The sequence below is a fragment of the Pipistrellus kuhlii genome, unplaced genomic scaffold (genome assembly GCF_014108245.1).
Source record: "Pipistrellus kuhlii isolate mPipKuh1 unplaced genomic scaffold, mPipKuh1.p scaffold_m20_p_3, whole genome shotgun sequence".
Taxonomy (NCBI): Eukaryota; Metazoa; Chordata; class Mammalia; order Chiroptera; family Vespertilionidae; genus Pipistrellus; species Pipistrellus kuhlii.
Window position 1 is genome coordinate 49,835,791 of NW_023425529.1, and position 25,772 is coordinate 49,861,562.

The 25,772-nt window shown below is 37.2% G+C and overlaps 1 pseudogene; it reads right to left on the reverse strand.

Moving 5' to 3' along the window:
- Window positions 1-24,517: 24,517 nt before the first annotated feature.
- On the reverse strand, window positions 24,518-24,668 carry LOC118731130 (annotated as a pseudogene).
- Between the last annotated feature and the right edge of the window lie 1,104 nt (window positions 24,669-25,772).

Below are 25,772 nucleotides of genomic sequence, written 5' to 3' on the forward strand. Positions count from 1 at the left end.
ATTTCATTCCAGCAGACGGCTGCCTGAGGCCCTCCTTTATAGAAATTCCAGAGCCCCTTCTGTTTGGTTTATAATAGTTTCAAAGGTTATAGATGGCCTCACTACCTGAAAAAAATAAAATAAATTGTAGATCTTTGAAAGTCAAAACTTGACCATCTCTTGGTGCATTCTTGATTATTTGGTTTTATGAAAATCACATAAAATTCCGCATCTAAAAGGTTAGTATCTTTGATTAATATTGAGCTTAGGCACTTTCCTATTTCTTCATTTGTAAGACAAATTTTTAACTCCAGAGGAAAACTTCTAGTAACTTTTTGCATCAGTTTCTTTGTGAATGGTTCAAAGGCAAAGCAGGGAGCAGCAACGTTAGACTACGGTAACGAAAAAAATCCACACAATTAATCGTGCCTTCAACAAAGACACTGGCATTCATCCAAGAAAAGAAAAACTTTCCTTAGAAGAGAGTTTGATACCACAACTTATGTTTACCTCGATTAATAACTTCTTCGGAAAAGCCAAAGCAAAAACAATTATTAGCAAAATGCTCTGACTTCCTTTGCCAGTTGCAAGTGGCAGACTGGGTTCTCCAGGTATGGATATTAAACTTTCAGAATGGGCTTTCTGGGGCCTGCAATTATTTGCTTCCAAATATCCAGATTTTTTTGATTCATGCGTTATTTATGAGCTATTATATTTCACACAACACTCAGGAACCTCAGCTAAGCCTCCAACTCACTGGTTGATTCCACATCATATCAGATATTACAATGAATATGTCTGCTTCATAGTTCTAAATAAAAAATTGGTTCCTTTTTTGTGAAATTTGCACTTGGAGATGTAGAATGATATTTTCAGTTGTATGGAAAAGAGTGTGCTGGTGTGTATACACACATACACCTAGCCCACTTCTTGCATGCTTTTATGGTGGTGCCAGTTTATGAACTGAAAAAGATAACCCAAGCAAGAGACTGGCTCAGTTTACTACAGCAAAGGCCACTTTTCTTTCCTTGTGAAGTATTATTAGCATATCAAAATACAGTAAAGTTATTACTAATGATTCCTGGCAGAAAACAAATGGGCACAATTAAAATTTATCATTTTTCCTTTATCAATGGGTAGCGTATGGTACATTAGCATTTATAAGCATAGTAGTAGTCATTAGTAAAATGAAACAATGATAAAGTTGGTAATGAAAATGTCCACAGGCCCGTCCTACTGAAGTTATTAACCCACGTTGGCCAGCGCATTGATATTAACACACCTGATCAGCCACACCTGAAATCTGATTTTCTTATACTATGAAGAACAAGTTGCCAAAAAATCCTAGAATATATTGAAACTTAATAGTTAAAAGAATTGCATTCACTTGAAAAAAATGTAATTAAAAATGACAGCAATTCAACTGAAAAAACTATGGTCCTGTGAATATCATGAAGGATGCACAGATGAAACTATTACAGTCTCTGGGCTACCAGGAAATCCACACTCTAATTAAACACAGCAATCAATTAGAATCATCTTCTATTGACTTGGTCTTTACACAGGATCTTGCCTCTGCCCAGAACTGACTTTTTTCATGGTATTGCTAAGGAAGTTTGATCCCCCTATTATAGTGTATGCATATAATATTATTTTTATTGAAATTTTGTTACTCAAGCACTGGCTTGTTGGACATTTGTTTGATGATGCACTCTGCTTTCTTATCCTAGGAGCCAGAATTCTGCCTTCTTATGTTTTACTAGAGGCCCGGTGGATAAAATTTGTGCACTTGGAGGGCAGGGGGGGGGGGGAGTTAAAGGAAGGGGGTTGTGGTGTTCCTCAGCTGGATTGCAAGACAATGTAGGCCAGGCCGAGGGGCCCACCAGTGCACAATTGGGACCTGGAGGGATGTGGGAAGTTGGCCAGCTGAGGAGGGACCCCGGGAGGGTAATAGGGTGTTTCTGGCCCATCTTGCTCAATCCTGATCTCTGGACCCAAACTGCAAGCTAACCTACCGGGTAGGAGCATCTGCCTCCTGGTGGTCAGTGCATATCACAGAGAGTAGTTGAGGAGCCTTAGCATATAACTAGCATATTGTGCTTTGATTGGTTGAATTACTGACTGGACAACCAGACACTTAGCATATTAGGCTTTAATTATATAGGATATATAGACTGCCTTATTTGGTGAGAAAAATAACTTCCTGTTTGGGATCTAAGATAAAAATGAATCACCCACTAGGAGAAATATATATTTACAACACTTCCATTGTGAAGTCATTAAATTTCTCCTTCATCTCACCCAGGTCCCAAAGATTCAGGTCCATATTTTTAACCATTTCACCTCCACATTATACAGGCTGTGCAAGGGTCTGGGTCTGCACCATAAATTGCTTATGCTAGAATTCTGTTCAGAATATTTCTATTAAATTAGGTTGACCGATTCACTTTTGGGGGATGAAGAGGATACTAAACTTCCCCCACTTTTTAAAATTTCAAATTGATTATTCAAAATTCTCAAATAAAAAATTGCAATAAATGCTTGAACTGGCGTTCCTACAAAAGCAAAATTCTTGTAAATAAGATTATCTATCATAACTATATATAAACTTTTATATATGTTTGCTTATAGTGTTATATATCCCCTAAGGGCTCCGAAACATAAGTGAGTTAAGTTTTAAATTGGCAAGTCAACTATGAAAGACGATAGCTAGGAAATATATGGAAAATATAAAGTGATTGGTCTGAATTTACTTTAAAACATGGGATCCTACTAAAAATGGTTTTAAATACTTGTCACAATGGGTCTGAGGCCACCTGTCACTACTTGAGCCGCATTCAGCAGAGATAGGGTTGAATCATATATGAGTGTTGATTCCAATAATGCTGGCAGTGTGGGGAGAGCAGTCGGACACCCTGGAAATTCTGCCCTGACCCCCCCTCACCAGCTGTTGGTTATACACACATGAGGGAGAAAATAGCTAAGTGCAGCTGCGAGCTGCAAGAGTAACAGGGAAAGGGGAGGAGAGGGTCTGTGGCTCTGGCTTTTAGGAGCTCAAAGTCCGGTAACAAGGTGGCTAGTCTCCTATGGTGTTACAAACAGCTCAGCCCATTTCTGGGATGGGAGAATGGTCAACATTACTGAGGCAACTTGCAGAGGGGGTCAGGGTCCAGGCATAGCAACCAAATCAAAGCATGTCCTGTCCTTGGTGTGTCCTCAAATTGTATTTCTTTCCTGAGTAATGGACCCATCGAGGCATCTTATCTTTTTACAGCCTTGTTTCATTCTCCAGTTTCCCAGGGTCTGTAAGAAAACCTTTTATCTATAGTTAGTAAGGTGAATAAATATTAAATAACCGTGGGTCAATTCTTTTTTTTCTTCTTTCTTTTTTTTTTCCCCTAAAAATATATTTTATTGATTTTTCACAGAGAGGAAGGAAGAGGGATAGATAGCTAGAAAGATCGATGAGAGAGAATCATCGACCAGCTGCCTCCTGCACACCCCCTACCGGGGATGTGCCTGCAACCAATGTACATGCCCTTGACAGGAATCGAACCTGGGACCTTTTGGTCTGCAGGCTGACGCTCTATCCACTGAGTCAAACCGGTTTTGGCGTGTGGCTCAATTCTTATTGCCTGCCCTTTCCCCTCTCAGTTTCAGAAAAGCTTTCCTTTCCTCTTTAATCGACGATATTGAAATATTCTGATAACCATCCTGGTAAGTTAAAAACTCAGAAATGTAAATGAAAAGAAGTTGTATTAGCGGTGAATTTTCTTTTGTAATCCATAAGTAAAAAGTGTCTGGATTTCTGGCCTAGTAGAGATCAAACCATTGATTCATATTTCACAACTTCTTTAGCTTTGATTCATAAATCTTAAAGTTCTCTAATTGCCAGTGGGTAAAGATAGCTTCAGAGAACCATTTCCCTAATGATGGAAAAAAAACTTTCTGATAAATTAGATGTCAAACTTGATGAAAGTTCTTTTATTATCAAGGAAGGTAAGGCCTCAAAATAAATGTGTTCATGGAGAAGTAAAAAGATCTTCATATATACTGTGAACATTCAGGATTGATTTTTGAGCTAAAGCCATTCTTGAAAGGATAAGAGTACTTGAAAGTAAGCTTTATTTTATTTTAAAATCTCAAAACCAGAAGCTCCTTACAAAAAGACACTCCAGACTCCTTGGTGAATAGACACAATGAGAAGGAGCAGGGAATTTTTCTGAGAAAGTAGCCAATTATAAAGTATCATTGTGACTGTTTGCTCCACACTTACTCCATTCTGAAAACAGACAAAGTTTGTTACTGCTTTGCCTGCAAAAGAAATAAAGGAGGAAAAATAGGTAGTGGAGGGAAATGCAGTGACTTTCCTTGGCTATTTTATGATATTTTAAAATTCCTTTTGATGCCTATAAAGGACTTGATGGCTAGAAACCACCTCCCAAGGGAATAAAAGGCAAGTAAGTGAAGCCACAATGCATTATCCATCAGAATTATGTGAAGGCCCCAGGAGTGCCTCTCAATTTGTACGCGGTGTGTGCAACTTTCAATATTCCTTAGTTTTGAACTCGTGGTTTTTATTTGCTGCCACCGTAATGGGTCATTCTTGGTTTGACTCTCTCTGGCCTTCTAGCCCTTCTTCTTTTATCATAAACTTTCATTGTAGGATTTATTTCCTGCTATTTGGCTTCTACATTCATCTCTCCTGGCTTTGACTTTGGTGCTGGCAGAAGGCCCAGCTTCACTGTTGAGTCCTCACACCCTCCTCCCTGCCCACGTATGCCGAGGAGTGCACAGCACTAAATTGTAGAGGAAGATGAGAGGTTAATGTCCTGAATGGGGAGGTCAGTTAAGAAATCTTCCCTAGTAATCTCAAAACACAAAAAGAAGCACATAATATTCCTTTTCATTGGCAGATTCTTACACAGGGTCTCAAAAATATTTATATTTTCTCCTAAGTAACATTCCCTTCTAATAATTATTAATGTAAGGTGCTTTGGCAAAGTAATATCTTGATTCACACATGTACTAGTTGAAAACTATAATAGGGTACTGAGGAGGAATGGTGCAAAGCTTGGTTATTAAATTATCCATGAAGAAAATATTTACTTCATTTTCAGCTTATTTAAGGCAGAATTCTTGTTTTCTAATTAGTAAAAATTTACTAAGTTCTCATTAGAAAAAAGTTGTCTACTTATTTAAATTTGAAATAATTCTAAGAATTATAAGACATAATTTTGTCTTCATGGAGTTATACTTCCTTTGGAGAGACAAGATGTAAACTAAATTATAAATTTATTATAAATTATAAAATAGAAATAAAACATCAGTTTTAAATCAAATATAATGTACAAAATTTGGTATCCTATATTCAAAATTTGTTTTTTTCCAAAGGCCAAGTGCCAAGTAACACCTCATTTTATCTCCCTCTATTGTCATAAAATCAAGCCACTAAATTTTATTTTAGACTTTTGGGAGTATAATGATTAAACTGTATATAAAGTGCTTATTCTTGACTTTCAAAATTTGAGTTAGTGAGTTAACGCAACTACTTTCAAATTTGGAATTTTTATGGTTGTTTTAGGTGTGAGAATGACTAACACCTAGACATAATATAAACAACCACATAGTTGTTTTAATAATATTCATCATGTTATTTCACCTTTACTATGTCATCATAATAGGGAGACATTAAATACCACTTATGACTGTATGGTTTCCAGATAAGTCCCAAAGAAGTTAGGTTCAGAAGTTGTGAATAAGAAAGAAACATAAAAAAGGAGCTATATAGCATGAGGGTTCCTGGTCAGAAAAATGATGTCATTGTAATCTCCCAAGTTAAGAAGTAGAACAAGATTGTCAAGGTTCTGGCAACAAATTAATTTTGTGACCATAAAGGAGAATGAATGATTGAGACGTGTCAGCAGAATACAAGGAGACCTCAAGGGAAAACTGGCATTGATGTCATAGGAGGCATCTGCTGGTCCTCTCATTTCACTGCACATCATTTTGTGCACCTGTCATGGATAATAGTAATGAAAATGAACTCATTTAGGAAATGACTCTCTTTATCTCTGCATGGACAGATTGCAAAAGTTCATCCAAGGAGCAGTGTTTCAAATAGGTCACTCAAAATTACAACATTGTTAGACCTGAGAATATCTTATCTGCCAAACAAGTTTGCCTTTGATAAAACCAAAATATATTCTAAACCAGGAATTGGGATAGCCAGCTCATTTTTAGAGAAAACCTTGCTATATTTTTTCTATCTTTTTTTTTAAACAAAAGGAAGTCAGGACTTTTTAAAAATAATTGGTTAGGAGATGTTTTGATTTGTCCTCTCCCCTGCCTTCCCAATCCCTGGGAAATATGAAAGACTTTTTATGCGGTAATACTAATTTCTATTCATTCCACCTATGTCAAATGTATTCACAATTCTGCAGCACAAAATAGCATATAAATTACAAAAGAAATAGTGTGCTTTCTCATTTACATTCTTATCTTCAAGCTCTGACTATCAGCACACGTTTGAATGCAGAATTTTAAACTGGACAGGACTGTAAGATCACCTTATCCTGAGCTTCTCATTTTTCTACAGATGAAGAAACAAGCTTGAGAGTGACCTGCCCAAGGTCACAGGCATCGTGAATGGCTTTTGACTATCAGTTCAATACTTTATATTATACACCCTCTTAGGCTAAATCACAGAAGAGAAAGCTTCCACAGAATGTCATGCAAAGCAGAACTATTTTCTCAGTTATTTTTTTTTTGGCCACAAACACATTTGTAATTTACATCAGAACCCAATATAAAACAGTGGTAGCAAAAATGTACACATACTCTAGAATTTTAAGCATTGTCCTTCCTGACAATAGACAGGAGCATAGCAACTACTTAGAAAGGAAATTCTACATTTAATTATACAACGTTGCTCTCACAATCAGCTATTACAAGGCCATATGAATTGCGGCGTTAGGGGTGTAAAAATAGACCCTAGAGTTGGAAGAGGCCTTTGAGAGCCTCTTATCCAAGTTCGCAATTTTATATGAATAAAATGCACCTCGAAGAGCTGTGCTGACCTCTCCATTCTGTTGTTTAAAATTTCCCTTTGAAGAAGGGCTCACATTTATGAGATAGCTGTTCAAGGTCAAGAGTACACACAGCCATGAGACAAAACAAATTTTTACCCACATGAGAATCAAACCAATTTCTAGTTTTCATAAGCAGTGTCAGACTTTTATTAAGTCTTATCACAAGATATAGGTACAAGTTGAAATATAACGAGATTCAAGAAGGGCTCAAATAATTCTTGGATATCATAGCGAATTTAGGCGATTCTAGACAAGCTTTGAGATAGTGCAACACTGTTTTGACAAAATATGATGATTAGGAATACAAGCAAGCACTAGCCAGAACTGTGTGAATTAAAATGCTGCTTATGCCAGTTTCTAGTCGGGTGAACTTAGTTTCTGGGATGAAAACAGGGATAAAAGCTACTCCCAAAGTTTTGAGTGGCTGTGAGGATTAAGTGAGTTAATGTACACAAAGTGCTAGTGTCTGGACTGACACATCCGCATTCATAAATTATTAGTTATTACCATTATTATGCCATAGAAGGTCATCAAGCACTGTCCCAAGATATCTTCTGAGAAAATAGTGCAATTTAGTAGCAAGGGGTTTGGTTTCTAAAGTGTTCAAGTTGTAGTTCCTCTATTTACTTATTATCTAACATGTTGGGCAAGCCATTCACTTTCCTGAGATCTTATACCTCTGCTGAACATGTTGGTAATATTGTTTTTCCTATTGACCCCGTGTGGGTAGTTGTGGAAATTGAGTGAACCAATGAGCATTAATATTCTTTCTGAAGAGTAAAGGTAATGACAAATGGCCACTATTATTTTTATTTTTTTCCTGCTGCCTCCCTGTTAAGAGGTACAACACAGCCGGGGCAAAAGTTTTAACTCAGCATGTGAATTTAGGATCTTACATATTCGAAATTTCTTTGTGGACTTGAAACAGCTTAAAAGGGTGGGGGTAGTGGATGGATGCCTGGTTAATCAGTTAGCAACATTTATTGGATACTTACTCCTATAGGACATTCTGAATAGAAGAAATCACATATAAATTATAAGATCTCTAAATTTAAAGTGAAAGTTTTATTTGAAAGTGGTATTCAAGTATATTCCAGGATGAAGGATACCAGCTCTGACTGCAATTTCCCGGTATAGTGCTATAGAACATAATCCCCCAGATGCTGCCATCACTTCCCTCACTTGTATGAGATGGAGCCCAGTCCCCCTCCCCTTGAATGTGGGTTGGCCTCGGTGACTGGATCAATAGACGACAGCAGAGGTGACTGGGACTTCTGAAGCTCACTCATAAGAAATCTTTTAGTATCTGTTTGGGTTTCTTAAAACACTCACTCTTGGGACACTCCCTCTCAGAACCCAGATGCAGAGGCCACATGTAGGATCTAGCATTGATAGCTCCAGCTGAGCTCCAACCCAATAGCCAACAGCAGCTGCCAGGCATGGAGTAAGCATCGTGGATGTCCAGCCCAGTCAAATTTTGGGATGACATCAGTCCCAGACTGTAATTGCATGAGAGATTCCAAGTGAGGACTGCCCCAGCTGAGCCAGACAACATACAGTAGCTAGGAGATGATAATAAACTAGAGGCCCATTGCACGAAATTCATGCACTCTGGTTGTGGGCGGGAGTCCCTCAGCCTGGATTGCGAGAGGGTGCACATCTGGCCAAGGAATACCACTGGTGCACAATCAGGACTGGAGAGGAATGTGGGAGGTTAGCCAGTCAGGGAGGGACCACCAGAGGGCTCCAGGGCACGTCCAGCCTGTCTCTCTCAGTCCTAATCAGCCAGACCCCAGCAGCAAGCTAACCTACTGGTAGGAGCCTCTGCTCCCTGATGGTCAGTGCATATCATATTAACTGTCGACCAGTCAACTATCTGCCCCCTGGTGGTCTGTGTATGTCATAGCGAGCCGTTAAGCTGCCTTAGCCATATCATTAGCATATTACACTTTGATTGGTTGAATGGCCTACTGGATATTTAACATATTAGTCTTTTATTATATAGGATTAGTGTTTTAAGCCACTAGGGTAGATTAGGGTAGTTTTCCTTTGCAGTAATAGATGTGTGAAAACTATTTTTTTCTGAGATAATTTTTATACTGTGAATATTGGCAAGAAGTGGTTAATAAAAATTTTCAAGTTTTATTTACCTGGTAACTAAAAAACAAAACAAAAACCAACACATTTGGAAAGACAAATATTTTATTATTGTTTAAAAAAAATGCTATCATGTGTTGAGAACCTATTGAATGTCACTTAATGAATACTTCTTATGCTTTTCCTGAGCTAGGACTTAAGGTCAGAATTATTTAAAAATATAATTTCTGCCCAGCCAGTGTGGCTTAGTGGTTGAATATTGATCTGTGAACCAGAAGGTCACAGTTTGATTCCTGGTCAGGACACATGCCCAGGTTGAGGGCTCGATCTCCAGTGGGGGGTATACAGGAGGCAGTCAATCAATGACACCCTCTCATCATTGATGTTTCCATCTCTCTCTCCCTCTCCCTTCCTCTCTGAAATCAATAAAAATCTATTAAAAAAATAAAAATCTCAATTTTTCTCATTACCCCACACAGGCCATTAGAAATGTCACTGCCTTAAGACTGAAAGGATCAGTCATGAGGAACATTATACTTTTCAGGTAAAAAGTTCTAAACCCTATAAGAAAGCAACATGGTTCCTAGTAGAGTTTTTGGCAGTTGGCACAGACCATGACACAAAGTAGGTCTTCATAGATGGCTTTAGCTCTGATACCTATGACCTGACTGGTTTTTTCTCTAAATGTACCATGTAGCTTTTTACCACTTTTCTGCCAGGACAGTATCTAGCCAGCTAGAGGCTTTTTCTTCCTCATAGCTTGGTCATTAAAATGTAATTATCATACTCACAATTAAAACTCCATTTAAAACTAAGTAGAATTCCCACTTTTCTCCTTTAAATATTTGCAAGATCATATAGGACTGGCAAGATCATATAAGATTGGCAAGGGCCCCATTCCTATTGGACCTCTCCTGATGCCATATTGCTCTTTGTTCACCCACTTGGACCACACTGGTCTCCCTGCTATTTACCTAAATCATTGGGCATGCTCCTGTGTGAGGTACTCTCTGTTTTCTTTATGTCTCTGACCAAATGTTATGTTGTCATTGAAGACTTTCCTGACCACCTTTTTAAAACAGCACAAATCCCTTCTTTTCCCCACCCCCTACTACCTAGCTTCCTTACTATGTTTTATTATCATAATATATTATTATCATCTGTTAAAGTATATGTTTGCTTTTTAATCCCTTTGGGTAGGAACTTGGTTTTGTTCCATTGTATTTTCGGCACCATGAACAGTACCCCCCAGGACAGGAACTGCAAAAGTGTCTTCCTATGAAGTTTTGTGCTCTGTGTTCTTCATCTGTTGTGTCTGCAGCCATCCACCTGAAAACTACATTTGTAAACTCAGGAGACTGTGTCTGATACACAGAGAAGGCTGTTTAACATGTTAACCTGGCTTTGCTTGTCTCTAAATTTTTTTTTATTCCACATGAGTTTGATTCTGCAGGTTTCATTTTGTGCTTTTGGGTAGGAGAATTATAGTAGATGTCATTTATCATTCCATCTCTTAGCACAGTGTTCAGCATATAGAGATAACCTAATATGATTAATAATATTTAAATCTATAAGGGGCTGACCAAATTTCCCCAAGAAACTAGAGCCAAACCTCAAATATAATAAGATAAATCCCAGCACTTACAACCAGAAAGCAGAGGCAAATTTACTTAGAAAATTTGCTTCTGGTTATGGGTACTGAGGATTCTAATAAGATATGTGACTACAGAGAAGTAAAGGAAGCATGTGATCATTCAGTTCCTCTGAAAACTACATTATGTCATTAGGGAGAAGGGGAAAACAAAACTCCCACAAAAAAAGCGAACTGGAATTAAATTGAACCTTCTAAATTATTAAAAGGGATTTGACTCAGAGAGTTGGATCTAGTTAAGCTTTCAGAATATGTAAATAAACAAAACCAGATAAGAAAGTATAAATGACCTAGTCAATTAAGTTTCAGATAGTCTCACCAAATGAACAGAGCTGGTCGTCCCTCAGAGAGCTTATCAGAGTGCCAGGGAAGGGTTGTAGATTTTACCCATGCATCGCACATAGTCACTTATAAAGACACACACTTAACCGGACTAGTAATTTCATTCTAGCTATCAGATAACAAGGAAAATCTAAAAAAATAAAAATAAAAAATCAAGTGTAAGGAAAGATTTGGGTCAGGAACTTGAGACTTCAATGTGGGAGAGTCTTATCCTTTAAATCATAATAGAAAGAAAAATTAACACCAGGTTACAGAGATATAGAGAATGAACGCTTGTGTCAATACTATTGCACTGAACTCTATTATCTTGTTTTGCAGCGAGTGCACTAAGAATGCCACAGCTCAAAAATTTTGTGATAATAAAAAAGCTTAATTAGCTGTGAAACCTCCTGTGTGTCAAGTAATGTAATGGATGTGGAGATACTGAGATAAATAGGAGTCATTGCATTAAAGGAGCTCATAGTTTATGTGGGAGGGAAATATAAACAGATACATTATAATACAATTAGAGGCCCAGTGCATGAAATTCATACACAGGGATTGGGGGGGTTCTTCAGCTCACCCAGCACCCTCTCTCAATCCAGGACTACTGGCTCCTAACTGCTCGCCTTCCTGCCTGATTGCCTCCAACTGCCTCTGCCTGCCTGGCTAATACCCCCTAACCACTCCCTGGGGGAGCAGGGCCAGTCTGGGGGAGGGGCCACCGTGCCCTGGTCTCTGGGCTTTTATTATCTAGGATAAGCCATTGAAGATTTTCTGAATAAAAATCAAGCTTCTTTTTTTATTTTAACATTTCTATGTCTTCTTTATTATTTATTTTAAAATTCAAACTTCTTGAGAACATGAGATGTTTAACATTGTTACATATTCCTTACAGTGAACTCAGCATGGTAAATACAGCAAATACTTAATACTTATGGGCTTCTATACAACCACTTTCCAACCAGGCATGTTTTAATAGGCAGTGTCCAAAAACTTGAACTGGAAAACCTAAAAGTAGAATGCTCAGATTTCAGGCATCAGATGCTATTAGCAGGATTTTTATCCCAATTAAACTCTAATTCTGAGCTCTCAACAGTCTGGGCAAACTGCCCTTCACTATCTCCAAAGTTTCTTATTCATTGCTATCCCATTTTCCTCCACTTCAAACCAGGGTAATAAACAAAACCTTTAGTTCTGATCTTCCTCACCACAAGGAAACAGAAAATCTCAATTGAATCAATTTCTTGCCAGAGTCACGTCCAAATACTGTGAGACTGAGGACTATATGGCTGACTATGTACATGTGCAATAACAGGCTCACGCTTTAGCAGTAGGCACCCAGGCGTCCTCCACAATCCCACAATCCTCTGGTCGCATACTTCTGGTTTTTCTAGCTCCTTAAGTGGTATTTCCTTCAGGCATTGCAACATCCAGGGCCTCTAGTTAGAGAGGATTTTTCCGTTCTTTGAGGTTGATATCTGTTTACTATTTGGAATCAGTGAAGTTTCGGGAGTACTCCCACTGCCATGAACATGTCTGTTTCAAGCACACTATGAAACAACCGACCATTCAGTCCATGGCTAGCGACATTTCAGTTCGCAATGAGAAAGGTACTGTACTGAGCCTTTTTCCAATCAGATCTTCCTCTTCCTTCCCCAGCATACTCCTCACCTACTCCTGACCAACCACCCCAACCCCACAGACCCTTAAGACTGTTCCCCTATTTCATCAACTTTCCCCATCAAACTCTCACCCTATTGCGTTGCCTAGGGGTGTCCCTAACTACTCCCTGGGGGCCTGGGCAAGGGGTCGTGGTGTTCTGGTCTCTGGTTGTTCTGGTCATTCCACCATTTTGGTCGCTGGGCTTTTATTATCTAGTAAGTGCTGTGACATACATAAGGGGAAAACATGAGGTCCTGCAAGGTTTGGAAGTAACTTCTGAATTTTAAAGAAACACGGTATAACTTTTTAGAAGAGTTTAAATCAAGTGCTTTGTTATTTGAAATATGTGATGATTCCCCTTTAACCATGTCCCAATCAGGTAAGTAAAAGTATGCAGTATTTGAAATATATATATATATATATATATATATATATATATATATATAGAGAGAGAGAGAGAGAGAGAGAGAGAGAGAGAGAGAGAGGATTTCCTTTCAGCATAGAGTTGTGTCTGGAAATACTGAGACAGTCATGTAGGCTGAGCTCCCGTCTGACCCAGGAATGTCCGCTTCAGTGCACTCGTGCCTTTTGGGCTTCTGAACAAGTCCAGGGGAATGCACTCCCTTGGAGTTAGTCCTGTAGGAGGGAGACTTCTTTATACTGAATGACTCTGAGTCTACTGCTGGGTCTTTTCCCTTTGTGCTGCTACTTTCATCCTCTGGAAAAATGAGTTTAAGCCCAATATATCATCCATAGGGTAACCTTAAAATTTAAGAATGGGTAGAGACTCAAACTTTCTCTTAAAAAGGCAAGACATCCCTGTTTTCATCAAACATTTATTTTGGAGCATTGTTTCCAGATTCCTCACTCCAGGTGCAATTCTTTGAATTTTCTCTGTCCTATTAAACCCCTGAGGCATGGCAGCTGGGGCTCACTCTGCAGGGAGCATCCTTGGTGGTCTTTTTTGCTGGTTGGCTTTTCTTTTCCTGGAAGCCATCCCTCATTGCTTCCACCATGTGTTCCAGATAGGATAGGATTGGGTACCCCTACTTTGTATTTTTTCCCTCCTTGTGTAAACCTCTTTAATACTTTAGCTTTAAACTCCAATGTGCCACTTTAGTAGATTAGATTGGCCACATTCAAAACTTTCTTTTTTCTTCTCTAAGAGGTCCATTCAATCCTTATCACCTATTGAATGTTAACATTAGGGGCAAGGAAGTGCCTGTCCAACACCCACCCACCAATGCCAGGGAATGCTGGTCTCCAAAGCCCAGTGCTGAGTTGGACTAAGATGTGGCCTGGCCAGTGTCTCCAGCCTGGCAGTCACATGGGAAAAGGACAAAGGGTCTGAAGAAAGAAACGGTGATTGTATCTGCTTCTGGTAAATTTATCAATTTTCCTCTGTGTTTGCTTGGGCGGCAGAAGAAGATAAGCCATGGATGGGACTCTCCCAATGTTTGAAAGCTGTATTCCTAGAACATGTGGCCCTCAATGTCCTAGAATCTGACCAGGCAGACAGAGAAAGAGTTTTCTCTCTCAGGGAAAGGGCTGAATTCTTTTTTTGAGAGGACAGTATAGATGACAGTACTGTGTTATAATCACTTGCTTACTTGTCTTCTTCCCTCACAGAACTTGAGTTTTTTGAGATGTTTTAATATTGAGCATTTTGATGAACATTGTAAATTTAAAGAGCTAGTGGAGTTGTAGTATTTAGTAGAAACTCATGGTATTTTCTAAGTGAGTTACTCTTTTATCATCTTCTAGTCTGTTAGTGTAACTCTTAAGATGTACCTGGAATTAAATAAAGCACCTCATGTATATTATACTCTATAGTGGGAGTCACTCCACTGTGGCTCTGGATCTGTTACTCTGCAACCCTGTGAGGATTTGTTACCTCTGTTTGTGATCAGAAGCTAGTCCAGCCCTGATCAGCGATTTATAAATGATTGCTGTCTTGCTTTGCAGGTCAGCTCTGTGCCAATAGGCTCCATAATCATCCCTTCCATTAGACTTTCTTCTATTTTATAAAAAACTTAGAATGTAAATTCAATAAATCAGAATTATTTAAAAATTATACAGAGTTGCCGAAACCAGTTTGGCTCAATCGATAGAGCTTCGGCCTTTGGACTGAAGGGTCCTGGGTTCGATTCCGGTCAAGGGCATGTACCTTGGCTGTGGGCACATCCCCAGTAAGGGGTGTGCAAGAGGCAGCTGATCAATGACTCTCATCGATGTTTCTAATTCTCTATCTCTCTCCCTTCCTCTCTGTAAAAAATCAATAAAATATATTAAAAAAAATTATACAGTGTATATAATAAATTAGTGTTATTTTATACATTAAATACTAAACAGCTATTGTTTGTCCATCAATTATAGTTCATTTATTTCATTAATAATTATTGAATGGCTGTAATGTATTTGTCACACAAGATAAGAAGAAAAACTACCTATCGATAGTAAGCTAATTCTAAAACAGCTCTTCATGGTGAGGCTACAGAGAGACCATAGTCTTTGCAGTTGGAAGAGACACAGAATAAGCGGACATTCCTCTTTGAAGAGAACTGACTATTTTAATACATTTGTTTAAAATAACATTGTGTTTAATGTGTAAGAAATCTCTTGGGAGAAAAGGTCATAGACCTAAATGAGGGGCCAAAACTAGAGCATGTGTAAAGCTCTTTGTGATTTGTTCAGATGAGCACAGGAGGAGTAGAGAGAATTACTTTTGCCTTTTGGCCAACGTAAAAGATAAAAATATTCATGACACTGGTTAGAGATAGTAAGGTATTTCGCTTAGCATAATGCTCTCCCGTCAGAAAAAGATAAATATCACATGATCTCTCTCATTTATGGAATATAATGAACAACATAAACTGATGAGTGAAAACAGATCCAGAGACAGAGAAGCATTGATCAGAGAGAAGGTAGGGGAGGGTGAGGGTAAGGGGAGAGATTAACTAAGGGGCTTGTATGCATGCATATAAGCCTAACCAATGGACACAGACACCAGGGGGGTGAGGATATGAGTGGGATTGGGGTGGAGGGGGCAATGGGGGGATAAGGACACATATGTAATACCTTAATTAATAAAGAAAAAAAAAGAAAATATGCATTCAACAAAGTACATGAGACCTTCTGTAATAAAAGAACAAGTGAATTAAAACATGAAAAAATAAGATAGTAAGGTAGTATTAATTCAAGACTATCTCAATAGGTATAGGGCCTATTACAATTGTAGTGGAGTGGAGAGAGTGGGCTCAACTCCAAATACAGCATGGGCAAGTAGGAATTTTTAACCAAGAAACAGAGTAGGGGTCAATAGATGGAAAGTTACTAAGTGGAAACATCACAGGTGTGTGGAGGGAGGTTCTGATTAAACTGACCTAACAATATTCTTGCTAAAGAGATACCAAGATGATCAGACATCAAATGGGAGAGGATTAGGAATCCAATCAGATATGAATGTGATAAGATATTGAGGGTGAAGGGTTCTTGCTAAACTCTTAGTAGGGTTTTTTGTTTGTTTGTTTGTTTTTGTTTTTTATAAAACTGAATTTTATAAGGAAGTACTCACATGGGCCTATGAGAAGGTTCAGGAGCTTGACTAGAGTTTGTTAAGCAAAGAATCTTTGTCACTAGCATATTAAACAGAGGAAACAGCTGTTTTCATCTTACCCATCAACCCCTCCCAAGAATTCTTGAATGCTATAGGTCAACTTTCTACTGGCACTGGAAACCAATCCTATGAAAGCGAATGTGATCCATGCATGATGAGAAGGAATGAACAATGTTTTCTCTGCTGGCCTCAAGCCAATTGCTGCAACCCCAGAGTGACCACTGCCACAGCAGAAGATGTGAAAAATGAAGAGAGTGTATCTTCCTGGGTTTAGAAGCCATAAGACTTTCAAAATCATGTGTCAGATATGTGTGGCTTCTACAGAGAAAAGAGAAAAAGTGTTTTGTTTTGGTTTTGTTTGTTTTTTTTTTCTTCAAGGAAATACAATGATTTTCTATTTAGAATTTGGTCGATGCATTCAGAAAGCAGATTTAAAGAAAAAGGAAAATTGATAAAGTAAAACAGAAGCAATATTAGCAAGAGTAATGGTATATATATATTTTTTCAGTTAAGGATTGTAATCCATTAAGTGAACTCAGAGTCTAAGTCCCCAGAGCCAGTGAAGCGGTGGCCAGGCTGATTCAAGAAGAGGGCCCTGTGGTCAGGATGGAAGAGGGAGACATGTGAGTAGATGGAAGAACCAAAATGAGAACCATGTCCCTGGTTCCTACGTCCTTGGCCTTGATCACAAATCCCTGGTGAGGGCATGCTGTTGATTAAACCAAGAATCATGCCTACATGATGCTGGTATACATAATTATAAAAACACAAATGTCTTTTTAAAACAACTGTTTTCCAAAACATATTTATTTTATTCATAGTAATTTGGGTCCTCTCAAATAATTTCTTTGCTTCTAACCTCTTCTCTATTCAAGAACATTTACAAAGGCAGAAAATCTCAAATCTTGGAGGAATTGGTTAATCATGTGGAGGTCACTATTTTGGAGTCCAAATACTCTTGGACATCTATCGAGGCCACCCTTGCAAGACATTTGGTCCTGTCCAAAATATTCATGGTCATACTTGTTCCATGCCAAATGGTCCTTGATATTTGGTCCTGTCCAAAATGTCCATACTTAGAAAACATCCCTGGGTTCAGATAGCCCATAACGTTTATTTATGCTTTTGGTTTACAGGAATAATACATTAAAAATAAAACTATCATGTTTTATTGGTCAAATAATTGCATTTTGGATGCATTGCCAATAATAATTCTTCTGGCCTCAGCTGCCTAGCATAATAAAATGTTAACAAAGTTGGTTTGTCTTATTTAACAGAGCATGAACCGAATGTCTCCATGGACTTTTGGGCAGGACCGAATGTCCACGAATCCCAGGCCACTTGTTCCTTGAACCCCCAGAACTGGATGTAAACATGAACGTTTCCTATGTGGGAAGTAACAGGAGGAAAAGGGTAACAGTGGGGTTTAAAAACTATTTTACTCCAGAATCCAAAATTTCCTTTGTTTTATCAGGTACATTGTAACCTTCACATTTTTGCACACAGCTGATATGATAGCCTTTAAAAACATTTTGAGACTGGGACGCCGTCTTTGCATATTCCAGAGCCCTTATTCAGAGTAGGAAACATAACCACTACTTAATAAACATTTATGAATCATGGTTAACTGTGGAGAAATTTTTTATTGTAGAGTCAGGCCCAGCTGAAGTAGTCCGTAAAACCCAAATTGGGTTCACTAGCACTAGATCGCATTTCTTTTTGCTGTTCTCATATTTGTGGGGTAAAATAATCCCACAAAGTTTTATATTATCAGATGTATTCCTCCACTAGTTTATAGTCATGGAGATCAAAGAGACGCCACAGACCTCCTCTGAAAAGACATCTCCCAAATAGTAATTTCTCCTTCTGTGGATGGGATCCTGCATAATAAATGTTCTCTGACAGCTGCAGGAGCTGTGCAGCTATAATTAATGTTACAGAACCCGGTGGAGTTCATTTAATCAAGTCTGTAATGGTGGTATTGACTGTAAAATCTAATGAAGTGATACTAAACATAGTAGAGTTGAGATGGGGGTGGGCGTGTTCAAAGACATACTTGATGCCATTTTTTTTTTCTTTTTTCCTAAATCATTGCTAAGGACAAAAGCACAAAAGGTTGGGACAATGGAAAACATTTTCATTTTGAAAATAATTTTTACGATTGTTGATTTAAGCAAACTCCTAAAAGCTACTCCTCAAAACCTGTTCGCTCTCATTGTAAACAGGGAAATTTCATCCTCTGAAGAATTAAAAACAAACTTGAATCTTCAGGGGTTCATGTGAGATTTGGAAAAAATAAAGTTCTTACAAAACCTGCCTGTCTGCCATGGACATTTAGTCATGAAATGAAAACAGGTAAATGGATATGGTTAATGCCAAGGCGAGTTGAGATGAGTGCGCACATGATGCTGAGAGGAGAAGAAAAGAAAATGATCATGAGAAATTCATCAGAAGGCGTTAGATGGAGGAGTTTCTCTAAGCAATAAAATAAAGAGCAAAACAAAAATGTAAAAAAAAGGCAGCATGTGTATGTAAGATGTAACTGCAGGAGGGCTGGGGCGTGGGGATGAATGGGGTATTAGTTCAGGAGTCAAGATGGAAAGTCTTCAGTCTAGTGCCCATTTGAATTTTTAAGAGTAAGTGACATTGGCAGAAATTGTGAACAATAAACTGGATCTTAGCAAGAATAAAAATGCTGAGGCCAAAATCAAGGTAATAGAAGGAGAGGCATGGAATAAAATGACTCAATCCTTTGAAATATAAAGTAGTTATTTGCAAATATTAGTACGAAATAGCTTGGGAAGTTTCAGGGAAAAATAGAAGAAATTTGGAAGATATCAGCATGGCATGTAATAGTTGATTTCCATATCATTAAGGGGCATTCATAGCTTTAACATCCCAGTCCCCTTAAACAAATAAAATTGCATAATCAATTGTAGAGGCTAGAAAAGAACAAGGAGGAATAAAGAACTTAAGACACAAGATTTTTCTATCTTTCTAAGACAAAATTTCTCTGCTAAAAAGCTTTCTTCATTTATGAGTATCCTGGATTAGAATAAAGATATATGTACTTTTTTTCTCTTCCCTAATCTTTAAAATAGAAAATATCTCAAGTCACCCATCAAGGCCCCATTTATATTTTTAAAGCAAAATAACAATATTATGCCTTGATTAGGTTGTCAATATGTGCTCACATTACCGAGCCAGAGAGAACTGATCAGGGGCAGGAGAAGCAATAGAAAATCCATCCTCAGGAAACTTCCTGGGATTATCTCCCTCCCTCCCTCCCCCTCCCTCCCTTTCTCCCTTCCTCTCTTCCTTCCTTCCTCCCTTCCTCCCTTCCTCCCTCCCTCCCTCCCTCTTGTCACCCCCTTGTCTGTGTCCACAGGTTATACATATAGGCATACAAGTTTTGCATATGGTGGTGTAGGGTTGAACTTTGTTCTTTTGCATTTGTAGTTTTTTTTTTTTTATATGTATTTATTTATTGCTTTCAGAGAGGAAGGGAGAGGGAAAGAGAGATAGAAACATCAATGATGAGAATGAATCATTCATCTGCTGCCTCCTATATGACCCCTACTGGGGATCAAGCTTGCAACCCAGACATGTGCCCTTGATTGGAATCGAACTCAGGACCCTTCAGTCCACAGGTTGATGCCCTATCCACTGACCCAAACTGGCTAGGACTTTTGCATATAGTTTCCACATTACCATTCATTGAAAAAATTGTCCTTTCCCCCCACTGAATGGTCATGATACCCTTGTCAAACACAATTTGACCTTTTGACCTTTTATGCAAGAGTTTATTTCTGAGACAACTATTCTATTCCATTGGTCTATATATCTTTCTGCCAGTACCACACTGTTTTGGTTACTGTAGTTTTGTGGTTAAGTTTTGAAATCAGGACGTTCTCCAACTTTGCTCTTTTCAAGATTGTTTTATGTTTTTGGGGGCCACTTGAGATTCCATATAAGTTCTGTAGTAGAATTTTCTATTTCTGTACAAAAATCATGAGTATTTTAATAAATCTTTCTTTTTGTAGCATTGATATCTTAACAGTTTAAAATTTTTCATTTCATGAACATAGCTATTTTGACATTAATTTATGTCCTTAATGTCCTTCAGTAATATTTTGTAGTTTTCCTTGTACAGGTCTTTTATTTCCTTTGTTAAATGAATTCCTAAGTATTTTATTCTCTCTGATGCTATGGCTTTTATTACATTGAGGTAGTTTTCTTGTATTCCTAGTTGGCTGAGTCTATTTTTTTAAATTATAAAAGGGCATTTATTATGTCACATTTTTTTTTGCATCAACTGATATAATTGTGTGTGTTTTTCCTTCATGTTTTAAATGAAGTGTATTACATTGATTGATTTGCATGTGCTGAACTATCCAGGGTTAAATCCTACTTGCCTTTGGTCTAGCATTGTTTAATTTCTTTCCTTCATGTTTTTAGTTATTTGTTTGCTTGTTTTTACTTATATGAAATATTAATTAAAAAATGTCTCTAAAGACAAAACATTGGCTATTACCTGTGGTAAGGAGAAGAATGAAGTTAAGTACACACTTATTCAACACAAGTTACCATTTGTTAGTTTTGAGTCATAAACAAATGAGTAAAATAATTTGGGGAGTAGTTAATCTTTAACTTTGTTGGTCCTTTATATTTTATTTGAAGTCTCATCTGTTTAACATTATTTAAAAAGTTGTAAATTGCGGAAACCAGTTTGGCTCAGTGGATAGAGCGTCAGCCCGCAGACTGAAAGGTTCCAGGTTCGATTCCAGTCAAGGGCATGTACCTTGGTTTCGGGCACATCTCCAGTAGGAGGTGTGCAGGAGGCAGCTGATGGGTGTTTCTAACTCTCTATCCCTCTTTCTTCCTCTCTGTAAAAATCAATAAAATATATTAAAAAATAATAATAAAAAATAAAAAGTTGTACATTATTATTTTATTTTTAATTCTAGCTTTTATTTTTAATCATTTCTTTTCTTTTTTATTTAGATATTTTAGTATTAAATGTCTTAATAATTTGTTACATTGAAAAATACTATTTTTTCTCTTTTATTCTAGTTCTCTTTTGTATTTTACTGATTTCTGATTTGCTTCTCTAGTAGGCAGCAAGAAGCATAGCCTAGGGAGACAGCAGAGGGACAACTCTCCCCATAAGTAAGAGGATCAGGTCCTTTTCTCAGTTGAATCCTCAGATGCTTCCTAATCTTTCTCTCAGACCTTTCAAGCTCAGATGTTCAAAAAGTCTCATCCTTAAAGACTAGGGAGACCCATATCCTATCTTGTCTCAGTTATAATTTTTGTACAGATCATGTAATCAGTATTTTACACTATCTTCATCTTATACGACCATTTTCTAGTTTAAAATTTCAGGTTCTTGTCTTTTGCTCTATATTTCTGGATGTGTGAACACACACACACACACACACACACACACACACACCATGAGTCTCTCCCCTGAAGACATTGCTTCCCCAATAGCCCTTTCAACACAAACATTTAAACAACTTGGCCTAAATGTGAGAAAGGCATTCTTCTGCACTCTTCTCTTCCTTACTCTCATTTTGATGCTGTGTCATCAAATTATATTAACCACCATTTCATCTATTGCTACTATTTCCTGACACTGGTGTTAGTTTTCCTTATATCTAGATAGTTTTGTCCCTATGTCACCACCACTTTCTAATGTAATTGTTTTCTTTATTCTTTGTTGCAAGCCCAGTTATATAATTTGTGAACTTAATGCAAAATGAAAATATGATCCCTGCTAAAAAATGTATTAAGAATTTTAAGACAGGGACAAACAAGATATTAAATGCAGTACAGGAGCTTTCTGAGCATAGGCCCTTGTGTGTTTGTACAGGTTACACACCCGTAAAGCTGACTGCTTCGTTGGGAACTATTATTCCCTTTCCCTCTCATTTTCATGAAGGAGGAATTTCTTTTGCTGTCTCTCTGTGAGGGAAGAGTATTTGAACTTTCACTTCTTTAGGATGGGAAGAACAGCAGAGTTGACTAAGAAGAATTTTCATCATTGGACCACATTTCATAGGGATTAGTGTGCTAAAGGTGACCGTCCTCACCTTTTCCTTGCTCTTTTGGATTGCTTCTGGTTGTGCTCAGGGAAGTCTCCTTTCTATTACAGGTGAGTCAGATCTTTTAGCTCATTGCCCCCTACATATCAGTTCAATCATTGTGGCCCAACTAAGCTGTTCATGCCTGGTTTGCCAGCACAGCTTACCCAACAATCCCCTACGTTGACATCTATTGGGCACTTGCTTAGCCCACAAGTAAAGCTGACACTTAGATCCTTATGTGGCTTCTATTTTTTTGTGAATGTTTTCTGTTATTCTTAGAGTATCGAAGCTTGCTAATGTAATACTTTCAATCTAGGTTTCTCAGTGAAGTATTATGGTCAAATGGTTTTCCAATTGTTGTTTTTCTCCCCTAATACCATTCTCCTTTAAGAGACTTAGAAAAAAAAAAAAGGCGTGTCTGCCCACATTTATAGTTTTAGACCTTGCTATCTTTGACTGGCAGGAAAAACAATTTTGACAGAGGTGAGCATGAGTTGACCTCCTTTGTTTCTGACAACCTCAGGGAAGGAAAAACATGGCTGATAATAAGAGGTGTTTGCTTCAGGGGCAGCCCAGCTGACAGCCTCAGTCAAGCAATGACTTCAGTTTTGGTCCTTTTTTTTTTTTTTTTGACAAGTAATATTCTCTGAGTAAGCAGGAGAGACACCAGCCATTTTGATTTTATAAAGTAAAGAAAATTTTCTATATTATTTCCTAAAATTTCAATGTATTAGATTGAGGAACTTTCAAGGATCCACACTATAAAACGTGTCGTGTTTATGTGCAGGATGTTGTTGGGGTGGCAGTTCATTATATCACAGATAGTCTCCTTTATGTGGGATGCAGGCAGGCAGTTTCCTTCAGGTGTTAGTCAATAATAACTGTGCTCCTTATGAACATCGAGTTTGTTTTTATATCCTGGACACTGATTATTTCTTCGCATTGGCCACAAAAAACCAAAACTTGGCAATCTGTGTCATACCTCGCAAGTCTTACATTGTGTAAACGAATTTGATCCTAACTTTATCTCACCTTTTCTCCCTTTTTCTCACCTGCAGCTTCTTATTTCATGCCATTTTATATTTCATTTACCATGTCAGTTTAAATCCTTATTGGAATTGAGAAAGTTATGTTTAAATAAATAGAAGAGGAATTATGAAAATACAGCATAAGATCATTTGATCTATACACATAGACTTTAAGTCACAATGATTTGAAATCAAGGATATGAAATGAGGCATTGGAAATTTAAATTTTATTCTAAGCTCCATCACTTGTCATTTCTGTGGTCTTATAAATGTCTTATAAAATACAGATTTCTGCTCAGAGAAAAATTTAGGACTTTGACACGATGTTTGGAGGCAATGTGAGGACTAATTTGTTCCTGTGCAGCATAAATCATAAAGTTGAGAGTGTGTTATTATTGTTAATCATGTCTTTGGGAGACAGGCGGGCTAGTTCTCCATTCAAAATTCACAAGCTGATTAGTAAATCTGCCCCAGTAAGTGTCCCTCACCTATAACATGTCATTCACCAGTTAGAGCTGTGTTGGAATGACTAGTGCTGTGACTTTTCTGATCTAATTAAAAATTTACAATGACTTTTATTGAAGTATTTTATTCTTAATTTTAGCTCTTCTTCAAAGGTATTATTTAACAACATAATATTTACACAGAATTGAACACTATCTAAATTATTACAGTTTTATAATGCCTTGATATCTGAAGTATAAACTTCTAACTTTGTTTTTCTTCTTCTTCAAAAGAATATTGCTTTGGGTACTTTTGGCCTTTGGCATTTTCAAATAAATATTCAAATCAACTTGACAATTTCTTTAAAAAAATCTGCTAAAATATTGATTTGAATTACAGTGAATCTTTACATAAATTTGAGATTTGAAATTATTGAATATTCCAGCCCATGAACATGCTTATATCTCTCTATATAGGTCTTCTATATAGTTTTCCTAACAATGTTTTACAGTTATTTTTATTTATTTTTTAAAGGGTAGGAGAGAGAGCGAATGTAGTCCTCCATGATCACAATTATACGGTTGAGATTCCACATCTGGGGAAATTGCATATCTATAGTGCAATGGATAAGCCTTCTTTAGGGATAACCACCTTCTTAATCATGGTATCTCTCCTACCTGTAAGTGGATATTGTTATTTTTACTAAAGTCTTGCATATTAAATTTACTTTATACTTATTCATAGGTATTTGGTGCTATATTAAATAATATTATGAAGTTTTATTATACATTCATTTGTTGCTTGTATGTAAAACTAAATGGATGTTTTTATATGGATTCAGTTTCTAGTGACCTTAGTAAACTTATTTATTAATCTAATAATTTATCTGAAGATTATTTTCAATTTTCCATCTATATAATCATGTTGTCTCTAAATAATATGGCAGTTATATGTCTTCCTTTTTATTTTTTAATTCTTCTTTTTCTCAATGCCTTGCTGAGATTTCTCACAATGCTAAATAGAAGTGGCAATAGCAGTAAGCTTTGTTTAATTTTTGTACAAATTTTGCATCATAATTAAATAGGATATTTGCTGCTAGTCTTTTGTAGATACTCTTTTTAAAATGAATATATTTGTATTGATTTCAGAGAATAAGGGAGAGAGAGATAGAAACATCAATGATGAGAGAGAATCATTGATTGGCTGCCTCCTGCATGCCCCCTATTGGGGATCCAGCCCATAACCCAGGCATGTGCCCTTGACTGGAATTGAACTGGGACCCTTCAGTCTACAAGCCTACCCTCTATCCACTGAGCCAAACCAGCTAGGGCTATACCTACTCGCTATTAAATTACAGATATTATCTTCTATTACTAATTTGCTAAGAGCTTTCATCATGAATAGATATTAAATTTGTCAAATGCTTTCTCTGCATCTGTGAAGATAATCACATGTTTTTTTTCATGTACTGTGTGAATGTGTTGAATACATTGATTAATTGCCTAATGTAAAACACAAACTTTCACTCTTGAAATAAATCCAACTTGGGCATAATGTATTATTATTTTTATTTATTGCCAGATTCATTTTGTTGATATTTTATCTAGGATTTTTACAGTTTTGTTGAGAGAGAATGACCTCTAACTTGCTTTCTTGTACATCCTTTTCAGGTTTAGTGTCATGTTTCTTCTAAATTCAAAGTATGAGTTGGGAAGTATTTCCTTTTCTTTCTGGAAAAAATTAATGAAGATTGCTGTTACTTTTTCCTTAAATACTTGGTAAAATTTGTAA